The sequence below is a fragment of the Onychostruthus taczanowskii genome, unplaced genomic scaffold (assembly GCF_017590055.1).
Source record: "Onychostruthus taczanowskii isolate IOZ18803 unplaced genomic scaffold, ASM1759005v1 scaffold96, whole genome shotgun sequence".
Lineage (NCBI taxonomy): Eukaryota > Metazoa > Chordata > Aves > Passeriformes > Passeridae > Onychostruthus > Onychostruthus taczanowskii.
Window position 1 is genome coordinate 1,205,137 of NW_024507657.1, and position 16,134 is coordinate 1,221,270.

General features: G+C 39.6%; 1 protein-coding gene across 1 annotated transcript in view; it reads left to right on the forward strand.

The window, feature by feature from the left end:
• Positions 1 to 16,134, forward strand: part of PGM5 (phosphoglucomutase 5) — a 68,128-nt gene that overhangs the window by 17,768 nt on the left and 34,226 nt on the right. The window lies entirely within an intron of this gene.

A 16,134-nucleotide genomic window follows, 5' to 3' on the forward strand; every position in this document is an offset into this window, starting at 1 on the left:
AAGACAAGATGATTGTATATTATTGCATTAATATTTTCTGTTTGGAAAAGCTTTGGCAGAATCAATTGTGTCTCAATTAATCTGGCTGTATAGTTTTATAATGACAAGAGTGATCTGTCCTCTTAAAGGTATCTAATCGGGAAATAGTAATTTTAAAGTGAAAAAATTGTATGGAAAGGTTGATTGCTGTATCTACAGTTTGCCTATTCAGGAAGTTTTGAGGTGTTACTAAATTCAGAGCTTGCAGCTCCCTCTAATGATTGACAGAGTCTTTGGGAATATATTCCTTACTTGTGGGTAGATAGTCTACTTTAAGGAAATACTGTTAGGTCAGTATTTAATGTGTTTTGCTTATTCTGTTCAGCAGTCCAAAAATCTCATTATCGTTATATTGAAATATGATACAAGTAGAATTCATTTTGTATGTAAACACCATATCTGCATTTCTGTAAGAACTGAAGAAAGAGTGACATTTAAACATGTTTTCCCATCTGCTTTTCATAATGTTTGATAAATATGTTAGAAAGCATGAACTTGAGTCCCTGTCAATATAATGTGACTGTTTGAATTATATTCTTTGTGATGTTTACTTGACCTTCTGGCGCAAAGATTGTTTCATGGTGATTACTGCCTTATTTAGTTTTGTGGAGCTAAGACTGAGTATTAAATAAAACTGAGCAACTGATAATGATGAAAGGACTTAAGTATTTTCCCTTCCATTCCTACTAATATTTATTGTTATGAAGTTTTCAGTCTGTATCCAGGACACTTGATTTTTTTTTTTTTTTTTTTAATATTTTCTTTTGTGGTTCTCCTTGTTTTCTTGAAGACTGAGGAGTTACATGTTCTCATGTAGTTCAGTTTAGATCATGTAGTTTTCTCATAGATCATGTGGTTCCAAACCCCCTTCCATGGGCAAGGATACTTTCCACTAGTTCTGCAACTAAGGCAGTATGGCTGGAGCATTGTGACTGGTAAGGACTGAGACAAAACTGCCACCGAGTTCCTCAGCATTCTCCATGTCCTTAGTAACCAGGTCTCCTGTTTCTGGAGAGAGTCCACATTTTTTCCTAGTCTTCCTTTTATCACCAGTGTACCTGTAGAAACTATTCTTGTTGCTTTTGACATCCCTGGCCAGATTTAATTCTGTCAGGGCTTCGGTTTTCCTAGCGTTATCTCCAGCTACTTGGACAATTAATCTGTATTCCTCACAGGCTATCTGTCCCTGCTTCTACCCTTTCTGGGCTTTCTTCTTGTGTTTCCATTTGTCCAGGAACAGCTTGTTCATTCACACAGACTTCCTGGTGTTTTTGCATTACTTCCTCCTCTTCATTGGGATGCATTTCTGTCAAGCCTCTAGGAGGTGATCCTTGAATGTTACTCAGCTTTCTCGGGCCCTTCTTTCCTCCTGGCCTTTGTCCCATGGCACTCTATCGAGCAGATCTTGAAGAGACCGAAGCCTGCTCTCCTAAAGTCCACACAGTGTTCTCTCCTCACTGCCCTGAGCATCTTGCATTCCACCATTTCATGGTCAGTGCACTTCACATTCCACACCAGCCCCTCCATGTGGTGAGATCAAGGTTCAGCTTAGGATGTCTCCTTGTTAGCTCCCCTGTCACTTGGAGAAAACAAAATTCATCCATGCACTCCAGGAACTCCTGGGTTGCAAATGTCCTGCTGTGCTGTCTGTTCGACAGATACCTGGGTGATTGAAAGCCCCCATGAGCACAGGGCTTGTGAAGGCTGCTCCTGTCTGTTTGTAGAGGGCTTTATCCATTTGGTCTTCCTGGTAAGGTGGCCTGTGGCAGACCCTCAGGCTGTAATGTCTCTGATCACTGCTCTCCCTTTAATCTTGACCCATAATCTCTCCGTAGCTCCTTATCCTGAGCTCTCCTTATCCTTCTCTGTCTCTGAATGGGTGTGTGTGGGCTGATTACATGGATTAGAACACTGTAAGAAGTATCATAGACACCTTCCTTGGAGATTCACTGAGCTTTGGCCTGCTTCTGAACCTTGGTAATAAGTGTGGCTCTCTTGTGAACTGAATCAATTCCTGTTCACTTGGCTACTGTCCTCTGAGGTCCCTGAGATCTTTTCTGAAGTCTGTGCTTTTCTGAAGTCTATGCAAATGAAAACCACCACTTTGTATGGTGTGTCCTTGTTGTTTGGCTGCAGTTTAGCCTAAATAGTAGAACTGGAACTTTCCCTTAGCTCTATTAGAGAAAAACAAATACGCCCAATAACTTATGGATTTAGAAAATCTGTTCCTTTTCCACTTGTGTTCATGATGTGGTGCTTAAGACTTTTTCAAAGGGCATTATTAAACTTAAAAATAAGGAAGCAATAATCCAAAGGACTCTTAAATGTTGCTTAGGAATGTTGCATTAACAAAGGGAGCAGTGAATTACAAGAGAATTCACTCAAAATATTTAACCAGTGTTGCCATGTATTTGCTTGAAGTGACTGCTGGAATATACTGGTGTGGACTGTAGGGAGAGGATAACACTTCACAGGAAACATCTGCTTTAATATGCTCCAACATCAACAGGATTGTGGCAGTATGTCTCCAGACTTCAATTCTCTGGCAATATGTACTCATAGGCTGGTGTTCTTTTTGTTTTGGGGAATGTGAACCTGTATTCCCTGTTCAAAAAACTATTCTTGTTTCATATCCTTGTATTCTGATTTATCTGATGTCTGCATAACAGGAAAGGAAATGAAATACTGAGATGTTAGCTAACAGTGTACAAAATGAGAATCACAAGGGTGAATAAAAATTGTTTCTGTAGGAAGTACAAAGTTGGGTGTGTGTATAAAATAGCAGTCAAGATGGTACTGGAGAAAAGAGTTTCTGAGAGAATACTACTGTATTCTGAGACTAGCATCTGATAGGTTGTTTCTACAGCAAGTTTCTTTCAACAGCATGTAAGTGCTTTCATTACACTTCACCTGGGCAAAGCTAGGCACCTTATTGTGCTGTACTCTGCCACTTTACATCTAGGAGCGTGTCTCGTAATGCAGCTTCGACACATCAGTGTTCTGTCTGCTGATTGTCTGTTGTCTGATCATCTAGAGACAGCTTTTAAGGGAGGCTGTGGTGACAGTAAATGTTCTGGCTTGTTTACATCCTGTTGTCGTGGAAGGCAGAGATGCTATGAGCTCTAACCAATCTGCCTTAAGGAGGCTGCCCCTGGCAGCAGGAAACATTTTCTTTTAAAGTGTGGTCCATTTTATCTGAAACACACAAAGAAGCTTTGCTTATGTCATAGAAACATTTGGGTTGGAAAAGACCAATGAGATAATGAGGCCCCTCCCTCCCTCCCTCCCTCCCTCCCTCTTGTTCTTGCATCTTTGATTTCTTCTCTTCTTTTGCCAAACACTTCCTTTATTTTCATCTCTATTTGTTCTCTCTCTTACCTTCCACATTCCCATGTTTTTCCCCCTGTTCCTCTTATCCAACTTCCATCCTCTTCACTGTCTTCTCTTTTTCTTCAAATATGTACCTCAGGCCACACGACATCCCACTTGTGCCTTTGTCATTATTTCCTTGAATTCTTAACATAAAAATCCTGCATTAATTTTTTTTTTTTGTCTGTCTTTTCTTGTGCATTTCTTCTGTGCTGGTCATCTGAAAAATTTTGTGCCAGAAACAGGACTTATCCTGCTGTACTGTGTGTTTCTTTTTCTCTGCATGGATACCCTCAACTATTGAGTTTAAGGGATTTTTTCAACATAAAGGCTTCTCCAAGTCATAAATATGTCTTTCTTCATGGTTCATACAGCATTCACTTTGTGACTTTGTTCAAGTTATGCCAGGCATGACCTTACTCCTTTTATCTTTTTTCAGCAGGATAATTCAGTCTCATTCCCTCTTATCTGAAATAGGCTCACTGTGAATTTTTTAAGACACCTCTGTCAAACTTAGTGCATGTCACATATAAGCAGTTTTTAAATTAGATAGAGCAGAAGGACAATTTGTGTTCTGGAATGCTGAGGAAGGACAACTGCATAAAACCTTCATTAATGTAATTTAACATGTTTGAAATGTAATATAAAGTTGGGGAACACTGTGACTGGAAAGGAGTTTAGGATTTGTAACTTCTAAAGTAACAGTGCAATATTAAAAGTGTCCATATAAATCCTTTGTATACTAATATATATAGTAAAAAAATAGGGTTTTTTCTGTATCAGCTTTCAAATATATTTTACAGCTAAATGTTTTATTTACACAGATATGACATGTTTGAGAAGACTTATGGAGGAAAAAACAACTGTCATTATAAGGCACTAATGTTCTTTCTTTAGCTGTGCCTCTTAGTTTTTTTTTTTTTTTTCCTACAATGTGGCTGTAATCTAGCTGCTATCCTTTAGTCCCTGAATGTTTTTGAAGCAGTGGAGGTGATTTGTCATTGCAACCTTTTCAAAGATATCCTTAGAGAGTTGTCTTGGTCTTTATGTTTTCTTTGATGCTGGATTTGTTATGCTTTACTATAGTGTGGCATATTTGACTGTTGTATACCCACCATAGGCTAGACTATCCAGTGTTTCATTCTCCTAACCCTCACTGGTCAAAACATGCTGTAGTCATGACATGCTACATTTTAAATGTGTGTGGGGTAAGTGTTTATTCTCAACACTTTACAGGACAGCGGCAGTTGGATACTCAAATGCTTTTTCAGTGACAGATAAGAATGAGCATACATCAATCTCCTGCATACTCTTCACGTTTACAGGAGAGAATTAATCTTGTGTTCTTCAGTGGCTGCTCGTGAAGAAAAGGACAGAAAACATGTTGGTGTCCTGTCCTGTGAAATATCAGTAGAATACTTATATTTCAATAATATCTGCGTATCTCTGTGGTCCTTTATTGATTAATGGCAAGAGATGCTAAGCAATCCCATGGCTTTTACTTGGTACACAACTTAGCTTTAGGGTCTGAGAGGGATTCCATGGCCAGTTCTGGGCCTGAAGGCAGCTGTTCCCTGTTGAGAATGGCAAGCTGCAGAGCAGCCTGATGCAACACACAGCTCTTACTCTTACACAAAGGTAGCTGGATTCTGCCCTGTGCATGGAGTGGACTGCTATAGCTGATTAGCTTAAAATTAGCAGGTTCATTGGCTGTGCAATGTGAAGCTTGCAGGACTGAATACATAAAGGTGATTTGAAAGCTTTCTTCATGTGAGAGAAAAGATGAGTTGAAAACTATGCGGTGCTCTGTTTCCAGCTTAATCTTTGGCTGAGAATGAGCTCAGTTTGTCAACCAGAGTTAGAGAGATGAAGATTTGGTGCTTGATGAGAAATAAATATGTTTTGTAACCTTGATTGGCTGTTTAGAAGTATGTGTATTTGTAGTTCTCACAAACAAGCAGGCTTTTGTCTAAGCCTAATGTGCTGTATCTGAAAAACTACCGGAGAAAAAGGAACGTGTTGCAAAATGCTTGAGCAGGCCTTGCAGTGTGCAATAGGTTGATGGTGGGTAACAGAAAGTCACAGATTCTGAGTGCCACCTGTCTTATATCTCAAAAAGTATACAGCTGTGAATAAACAGCAGGAATTCCTACAAATGTCTTGGTAAAATGTCCAAAAGTGTTTTAATTGAAACAATCTTAGGAATTTTGCATCCAGTCAGTTACAGAAGACTTTGTGACTACTTAAAAGTTCAAGGCCCCTTTTCTTTCAGGTTTTATGCAGTCTTATTATATGCTTCAACTTAGAAAGAGGCTCCCTGGTATGTCAGCATGCCTGAACATGTTTCACCCAGGCTGGAAAGCACAGCTGGTATCAACCCAAGACCAACCTCTCCCATCAAAGGATTTTTTTTGTCAAAGGGTGACCTTCATGGAGAATGCTTCCTGCTGATTTAAAAGAAAACTTTTCTGGCTCAGGATTTCAAAACAGTATGTTTAAAATTCTGCTTCTAGGCCATGTTAAAGTATAATCTTCTTAGGTTGTTTAGAAATTAAGAGGACAGTAAATTTTCTTTACATTCTGTGCGTTTTGAAGATCACTATAAGACTGCCAGAGCCAGAGAACTTAAAATTATTCAAAGAAGACTGAGAGTCCTGTTAGACTAGATCTTACTTTAAGTAATAATCACTTGAATTGTTATATTTATTAATTTTGAAGGAGAAGAAACATTGTCTCCTGTTTCCTTTTATGGGGGAAATGAAAGAGGCCAAAAATCTTTCCAACATCAAAAATTCTTTGATTCTGTAGTAGCAGTCTATACCTACGGCATACTATACTTTCTTCTTTTTTCTGTTTTTTTTTTTTTTAATGAACACTATCATATACTGGTGAAACTGCTTTCTTCCTTTCCCTTCCCAGACAAGTCCTACAACCAAAAAGAGCGCTTAGTAATTTTCAGTCTCTAAAATCTACAGGACAGTTTGTGAGAGAGAGAAAGGAAATCTAGTGTAAGCCAGGCAATCCCAATCTAAATGGCATCATTAGGAAGCTACTAGGATAAATTGTGTCTAACTAACCTGGTTGCCTGACTGATGAAATGATGGAATCTGTTGATGGTGTTAAGATAGTAGATGTCATGTACTGCCATTTTAGGAAGGCTTTTGAAATGGTCCCATGTTATTCCTGTATCCAGCTCAGGACTTCATGTTTGAATGGGTGGAGAGCTAGATAGGTAAAAGTCTGGTTTGATGCTCAGACTCACGGGCAATTGGTTAATGAACTGGTGAAAAGTGGGTTACTGCAGGGATCTGTTCTGTGACCTGTCCTGTTTAATGTATTTGTCAGTGGTCTGAAGGGGGAGATGGAGGACACGCAAACTCAGTTTGTAGATGACACCAAATTTTGTGGTGCCCGTTGATGTGCTGGAGAGCAGAGCCAGCAGCCATGGAATTACGAAGGTTGGGAGAGACCTACAAGATCATCTGGTCCAACCACTCACCTGGCACTGCCTGCCACTGTCGCCCCTAAACCACTAAACCCATCACTAGATCCAGATGCCTCTTGCACATATACAGGGATATTGACTCCACCACTTCCATGGGCAATCTATTTCAGTGCCTGACCACTATAACAGTGAAACATTTTTTCCTAGTATTTAATATGTATATCCTCTGTCTTAGCTTAAGGCCTTTTCCTTTGTCCTCTCATTGTAGGCACAGTAGAAGAGACCCCCACCAAATAACAATGTCCTTGCAGAGAAATTGTAGAGAGTGATTAGGTCACCCCTGAGCCTCCTATTATAGACTAAACAAATTAAGATGCCTCAGACATTCCTTATATGACGTGTTTACTAGATCCTTCATGGAACTTGCCCTTCTCTGAACATGTTCCAGAACCTCAAAGTCCTGTTTGAACTGTTTGAATGTCCCAAAAATTGACATAGTACTCAGCTGCAGCCTCACCAGTGACGAATGCAAAAGGATGATCTCTGCCCTGACCCTGCTGGCCACACTGTTCTTGATACAGGAGAACCTGGACAACTGGCAGGAATGGATGGCAAAGACCTGATGAAATTCAGCAGCAACAAACCATGCCCTCAGAAAGGCAGAGCCCTACAGTGATGCATACTGCGGCAGAGGACCTGACGAGCAGCTCTGCAGAGACAGGCCAGCATCCTGGGGAACAGTTGTCTGAGAAGTGTACTCTGGAATCAGAAAGAGGCTAGTGACACCCTGGGCTGTATGAAAATTCCCTACTTATCATGTGTGAAACCACTCCCAGATTTTGGTTTTTGTTTGGTTTGGGGTCCCCACTATAGGAAAAAGATCAGTAAAGTGGAGTAAGTTCAGCACACGATCACCAACACAGATGGGGCTGGAGCACAGGCCCTAGGAGGGGAGGCTGGGGAGCTGTGTTCAGCCTGGAGAAGGATGACTTCTCTGGTGTCAGCAGACAGCTGCCCGTACCTATGGAGAGTGGCTGTTGAGAGCCACTGCCTGGAGCAAGGCACTTCCCAGCTGTGCATGGTGGAAGGACAGAAATTTGAAATAAGTAAGTTTTGTGTCCAGGATGTTGGACTAGAGACCTTCCATGGTCACTTCTAAGTTATAGTACTGTGTCCTTATGAAGAGACCTTTGCTGGAAAGCCCTTACAGCACCAAGATTGTTGAGCCTGCCTGCACCTTTGCTCTCTTGTAGTTACTATCTAGCAGTAAGGTTTTTTATAGAAAAAAAACTATGTTGCCTAATACTATTTTTTCTTAATTTTCTTCAAAACCAAGGAATTGCCCATCTGGAGAAACTGCATTGTTTCTGTCCTGATCATTTTACGAGCTATCCTGCTGTCTCTGCATGAGAGGATGGAAGTAGTATTATTGTACTCAGGAAGTGAAGAAGCAGCTAGGGAGGCAATCAGTAACTTCTGATATGTACCTAAAGCCATTCCTTCTCTATTATTCAGATAATTCAGAGTACTGGTAATCCAATTTGAATTGCAGTCAATACAGAGTTTTGTAACACATGTAGTGGATATATTCAGATCTGGTTTGCATCTTCGTCAATAGCATAGGCACAGTGAACCAGCTGACCTCACTGTAGTAAGCCAGGAAAGGCTAATGAATATGAGATGTGTACTCCTGAGTTAATTGAGGGTATTTTCCCTGTGCTTAGTTCACAGGATTATTGCATATCCTGAAAGAGACCCTGGGTCTTGCCAGTCTTTAGTTATGACATTACTGAGCTTCACTTCACTATGTATCTGCAGTAGAACAAAAAGGAGAATACCTCTTTATTACACCTTATAATTCATCATGCCATTTTTCTTCTCTGGTATAATAAAATGTTCCTGAAAATTTCTGTAGAATCAGAAAACTTAAAAAGCATTTCTCCTTGCCTTCATAGACCTTTGTATTGCTGAAAAACCCATGGGTTCTGTATGCAGCACTGACTGCAGGACTTGGGACTAGAACAGAAAAGGTATCTGTTTAAGGGTGGGGAGGTGAGAAGGCTTTAAGTATTGTTTTTTCCTCGTTCATGCTTTGGGATTTTTTTTTTGTTTTTCTGTAGTTTGCATTTATTACAGACCTGGCTGATATTTCATTGTTGCACTAAACACAAAGTTTTTCCTTAATGAGACGAGGTCCACTACTAAAATTCATTCGTGTAATTTTATGCTTGGGTGTTTCTTATATTCTTAGGTAAGTTTCATTTTCCAGGGACCAGCTTGCTTTAATCAGGCTTTTTGTTTGTTTCTGTTATTTCCATGCATTAAGAAGACTGGTCTCCTCTCTTACTCAGGAAACCATCAACAGATCAGGCTGTTAACAACAGCATACTACAGCATAGCAATGACAGCTGGTTTTCTGTATGTATATTCAAAAATATACATACAGAAAATATACGCCTTTGTTCACAGTGCTTAGCTCATCACAGGCCATGCTGTTGGGAATGGGGCAGAGACAGGCTGCCTAATACTAAGTCAGTTGTTGCCATAAAAGAAGAGGACAGTGTCTTTTCTAGAACGAGGCATAATCTTCCTGCTGCTTAGCCATGGCAGAATTTAGAGTCTAAAATAAAACTGGAATTTTTAAAGGAATTACATTTGTTGTGTAAAAGTTCACAGAATGCTAGAAGCCATCATATCTGATCGTTGTGCATTCTCTTCATCCTGCTGATGAGGAGTTAACTTAATCTACAGGCACATGAATGCTGAAATAATAACAAAAAGTGGTTCTTGTATCTCAGCCAGGAAGGGCATGAATAACCCTAGGGATTACCGCAATACATCTGGAGAGCATGGCTGCATGCTTTCCAGCTGGTTGGACTTTTTTTTCATTACTACTGTGAACTCTGCAATCAGACCTCATTCTCTGTGGATATGCAGTACATATGTGTGTAATTTGTCACTGGAACGGGCTTTCCAGGGAAGTGGTTGCAGCACTAAGTCTGTCAGAGTTCAAGGAGCATCTGTCTACACAATGATCTCAGTCATATGGTTAATTGTTAGGTCATCGTGTGAGGGACAGGGAGTTTGACTTGGTGATCCTTATGGGTGATCCTTATGGGTCCTTTCCAACTTGAGATATTTACGATTCTAATTTCACCTCACAAGGACTCTGAGCACTGTGCCAGCTGGTTTTATTATGTGAAAGACAAAATTCTGTTGGGGTGTGTTGGCTGCCAAAGCACATCTCTCTCTTGTTATACTCACAGAGATGTGTGTATTTGCTAGTTGTCTGTGGCAAAGCAGCTTTTGTGTCTTGCTTTATCCTTACTTCTAGCCCAGCCATAGCTGAATACTGTATATGTCAACAGCTGTTTCTAATCATTCTATTAGAGCTTGTGTGAAAAGGACAATGAGGTTTTCATAAGGCATGGAGTCACAGGCACGCTGTCCTGAAGGTTATACTTCCTTTGGGAGTTGACTCTTGAAACATTTGCAAAAGAGGGTGAGAAGTTATGCATTTTGGATCTGAATCTCAAACTGATGACTAAAGCAACATGAGACAGCATTTGGTGTGGAACATCATGATGAATACACCTGTTAACATCCCACACGCTGAGGAAAACAACTCCTAATAAGAAAGAGTTACACAGACTGCATCTTGTGCAAAGCTTTCCAGTATATTTGTAACCAAGAGAAACAGTTGGAAGCAACATTAGTTGCTCCAATACATTCTGTTGGAAGTTATCAGACTTGTTAAGTTTGGGTTTGTGGAAAAGTACATTTCAAAGGAAATTATGGCATTTTCACAAGCTTGCATATTATGCATAGAGGGTTGTGTAACTTACGTTAAAGAGAAGATATGTTGCCCATATCTATTGTTTGTGATTGTAATGCATAAATAATTTTTTATCCTAACTGGTTTGACTGGGAACCCAGTGAGAATTGTCTTGTTTTCATCACTTTTATCAATTGTATCATTTGTCTGAGTTTATGAGATGAAGTATGGGCTTTGCTGTTGATGAGAATTACTATAGTTTCACTGTCCAAGTAGCATTTATTACCACTAATACAACATCATGACATTGCCAGAATATTACAGAGTGAACTAAGTCATAGTCTGTAAATTTCTTTAAAAGACTGATCTTTTTTGTTTATTTCATTTGGTACTATGGATCTGAGGTGTACTATGTGTAGTTATGGATGGTTTGACTGGCTTGCAGAACCTTTCTGTGATTCCAGAATAATATAGATAGAGCAAATATCTCCATAAAGTTACTGCTGAGTTGTATTAGGAATTTAGCTTAGTCAGAGCTCTATTTGTAAATTGTAGAATTAAGTTCCTTAGGATGTGCTCCTGACTGGCTGATCACTCAGTGCTGTAGTAGTCTGCTGGGTTGTTTTATCTCTGCAATCATCCAGTGTCATATTTTTTCTCAGTATCTTTCCTCCCAAGTGCAAGTTGATTTCTTAGACAAGACAGAACATGATGGGACTGTAAGGATAGCTCCTTTCTGGGCCAGTCAGCAGTGGTTGTCAGCCCTTGGGCAGTGGTCCACACCAGCTATGAGGTCTTGAGGTTTCCAGAGTCAAGAGCTAATTGTACACCCCTCCTAGTTAGCAGAATATTGAGTAAATTGTTCTTCAGAAACACAAGAAATTGTTGTCTAAAATCAAATTAATGTGGTCTCAGGAACACTGCTGTGAGCTTATAGATTTCTATTGTTCAAATGAATCAACTCACTATCAGGTACAGCTAAAGCTCTATTTGCTTATTTTTGTCAAATCTCTGTACAAATAAGGTTTGTCTTTCTCCTTCATAATTTAGATGTGCTTAAAATGATTGATTCATTCCTGCTTTTGCCAATTAGAAGATTTTACTGACATCATTACCAGTCTGTGAGCTGTATACTCCTTGTTCAGTTTCAATCTGACTTTGCTCCTTTGCAGAAATTGCCTTTGTGGTGGGTGTCACTCAGCCAGCATAATTAGAGAGCTAATTAAGGTTCTTGTAGCTCACTGAAATTATATATTAGTAGACTGTCCTGCTGAATTTACTGTAATAACATGAACTGCAGCTTGCACTAACCCATCAGACACTTCCATTTCTATCTTTACAGCCACCGTCAAACATAGGAAGTATCAAGGCTCACATGTCGTATTTTATAGAGAGTTTTTTTATTTCTATCAGATCAGTCAATTCTTTGTTTCACTGGTAAGAGTTGTGGAAAGCCTGGCAGTAACTGTTCTAGAAATTCTTCAAATTAATCATTCAGAACATTAAAATTTGTTACTAATGAATTGATGAGTGTCTTGGCAATGCTTTAGCATGTCTATGAGTATTTCCATACCTGAGGCAAAATGGGCAAGAAGTCTACTCTGCTTCTCCTGTGCCTGTTGCTCATGTCCCAGAGCTGTTTTGCATGTTCCTTATTTAGTTACTTTTCTTAAAATCTTTTAAACATTACGCTGTGGGTTGGGAGAGTGCTGGAAGGTGACCCCAGGTTAGTGGGGGCAGAGTCTCAGTGAAGGAAATTAGTTTCTTAACATTCAGTAGCTGTTTATTCTAGGAGGTTTCCTTTCCTCATGTGGATCTGACAAATTGGCCTTCCTCCTGCAGGCTTTGAAGTTCATCTCAGCTGCAATTAACTTAGTAGTGGTGGGTCATGCTGATACTGATACTTGGTCAAGCTAATTGGTTTGATGGGTTTTAAGTGAAATGTTAAAGTTTTTCCTCTAGAAAATGGAATTTTCCTATTGGTACTTCTGTTCAAAGGCAAGGGAGGAGTCTGCAGGGGCTGGGCAGGAGGGACCCATGCAATCTGTAGTCTCAGTGAAGATAAACCTCTCAGCTAAGTTAAACTACAGAATCGTTTGGCTTGTTTACACAGTGTGCTGACAGCATCTTGTTTTTATGTGTAGATTAAAAACGATAATGAGAAATCAGAAGCAAGAGGATGAACACTTGAATTTTTTACTTTGAAATTGCTTCTTCCCTCCTTTTTAAATAATAAAACTTCCAACTTATTTTTATTTATACACAGACCTATTCACCTTGGCATTCACATGGAGTGGTATTTCTGTCTGTAAGGTACTGGATTTGTTAACAGATTTCTTGGAAACAGCTCTTACAGTCCACATAACTAATGTTGCTTTATAATGGGTGTTTAATCAGTAAAGCAAAATAGTTGACATTTTCCTCTTGGTACCAATTAAGCAATGTAATTAAGCATATTTTACTTTTGGACTCACAAGAACTCCTAGAGATTTGAAGGGGAATAAGAAAGCCTTTTGTAGAAGTTTATTTTAAAAAATGGGTGGAGAATATAGAAAAAAAGAAGATTTGCATGAAAGTACTGGGTTTATTACTTACTTGTTTTTTATTTTCATCCATTTATTATTTACTCATTCCTTTCTGACACTGAACCCTTGTATAAAACACTTGTTGTTCTGTTAAGGAGAAATTGAAGCTGTGCTGTGCCTGAGTCAGCATCCCCCAGCACAAACCTCCTAGGTTGTATCTCTTCATAAATCTCAGTGTGGGTGGCATGCTGAAGCTGGGCCAGAAGGACATAAGATATGGAAGAGGAAGAGTGTTGAAGAACACAGCTCAGAAGAGGGGGTTGCATGTCCACAGACAGTAGCGTAGTGTGAAATCATGTAAAGCTTGTGGACATTCTGGACACTGCTGCAGTTAAGGAAGATAACAGATTCATCAAAGCCTGAATTACACATTCTTTGTGCATTGTGGTGTTTTTTGTGGAAGCCTGGATATGGCTCATATCTCATGATGTCTCCATGGTACCTATGCAGGGCAGTGCAGAGGTATTCTGTAGAGTCCCACTGCCTATTTGTTTGTGCTTGCAAAGCACCAAACCTGGCCTGTGAAGGAGATTAGCCAACAGGGGCATAGTGCCAACTGATGGGCCCAGAATGCTTCCTGCTTAACAGATAATTCCTTCACCCTGACCTTACAGGTACCCTGTACCATGCTCTGTTGGTCAGTGTAGCATTTATTGTTCACCTTCAAAGGTGCCTAAGGTCAGTGAGTATCCAGCAGGGCTTAAATCATTAGTCCTCCCACAAAAAGTTTGGCTATGAACTTTGTAGACTTGCCCCTGAGAAATGCAGCAGGCTTTTTTCTAGTCTCCTTTCTTGTTTATTCTCATCTTGCCATCTGTGTTTTCCTGCACACACAGCAGAAAGGAACACTATTATAAATACTGTACTTAAAATAAACGCTTGCTCTTAGCAAACTCAGATGCAGATACTCAGTCCAGATACAGGCATTCAGGTTAACAGTCTGGGTTAGCTCTAAATGCAGTGGATTTGTTCTGAATTTTATCATTCAGTGGAAGAGAGCAAAGAGATAAGGGTTGGTAGTGTGATAAGTTCAAAAGGCTATTAATTGTTTGGAAAAAGAATTTTTAAATGCACTTATTCCTAGTAGAAGGTAACTAAGAGTAATTTCTAGCAGTTAAAAGTGAATTCACTCATTTAATTGTCTGTAATGAGAGCACAAATATTTTCTTTGAAATTAAGGGTTTTGCATTAAGATTAAATTAACTTTTCTTTAAAAAAAAGGCAGAAATGTTGGGGTTTTGCTTGACCTAACAATGTGTTTAATATAGATGAACAAGACAGTGCTCCTTAGTAACTCTACGTATAAAAAACTCCACTTAAGTCAGTATTTATTCAGTGAAATTTTATTATTATTCTACCAAAGGCTATTGTCTAGGAGTTGCATCCATTTCTGATTCCTTTTGGAAGATCTGCTCCATGCTAAAATCTCTGCTGTGATTTTTTTAAAAGCTGACAGAAGAAGTTCAGGTTGTGATGGTTTTTTTGTTTTCTGGAGACTGCAAGTAATTGTGTGTTTTGTAGTTTGACTACCATGCTTTCATGCTGACAGCAGTATGGATACCATACCATAATAGTCTTACTGAGCAGAAGCAGATGCCACAGACTTATTGGCCAGTTTCATGTCTGAAGTGAGGGGCTTCTCATAAAATTCATGGTAGGATTTTTTTAAGACTGAGTTTCCTCAAAAGGAGGGATCGCTCTCAGTTTCTGTACATACAAACGTACATCAATTAAATTGAATTGAACATTTAGCTCTTCAGAGAACTGTTTTCTTCTATGGAATCTTATTGTTAGAACTCTATATTATCATCCAGATTTCATAGGGGGACTGACAAACCAAAGCTGTACTTACAGCCTTAAACCTAGGCCTGCATATGAGGACTCCACCAATGTAACTTCCTAAAAGTGATTTAACTTTCCAGAAAGCAGATTCTTTAATGGCTCATAGTGGTCCCAAATTTGGGATGGTAACAATCTTGCTTATAACATATGTGTAACTTGCATTCACTTGATAGTTTTAACCCTGGCAGTAATTTCATACTTTGGTCACTACAACAGTAACCTATTTGCAGCAACTGCAGTGGTGGGGTGATAAATCCCAGCTTTGCATGCCATCTGCTTCATGTATTTTTTAAAGATGCATTTACCATTCTGTTCACCATTGAGTTCTGCATCAGTGGCAGTTCACTCCATCACAGATTAGTGAGAGTAGGCTAGAGTACAGTGTCCATAAAAAGTATCCTTGCACCTCCTGCCCACAGTGCACAGGATTATCACATTAGTTTTGAAGGTAAAGGCAGACTCAGCAAGGAGCTGTGCTGGCTATTTTTACTTTGACCACATAACTCCCTGAGGAGTAAGAAAGAGGCAGTGGCTTTCTGCAGTCCTTTCTCAGAGATTTGATTAGAGCTGTGCTGCAGCTTACAAGTGCATTTCAATTCTGCAGTGCTCCCCTGGCTCTGTAGCTGGCTACGCAGATAAGCATGTGACTTTACTTTTACCCTTTGGGATAGAATTGGAAAGTTAGCTGTGGAATGGATTGGGACACAAATTAGTTTTCCGTTATTTTGTAAAGTGTCTCAAGGACTTCAAGAGTGCTGTCTTTTTTGTGTGTTGCACAAGGTGCTTGTAACATTTGGCTGAGGTCCTGCAGAGCTTGTGTAGGAAGACTTGATGGTGTGAAATATGGAGCTGTCTGTTCACTTTGTGACCTACAGGTGGCAACAAGGAATATGATTGACTGCGAGGCCTCACTGTGGGTATTGGGGAGCCTGAGTTCTGGGATAAGTGCTTTAATCAGCCTTGTGATGGTGCAAGTCTGCTCCTAAGGAAGACAGATGAAGTCCAGTGAACTTCAAGGAGCGAAAGGGAGATACTAATTTTTAAATTTGTTTGGTTTAGAGCTTTAAAGCTAAGTATCT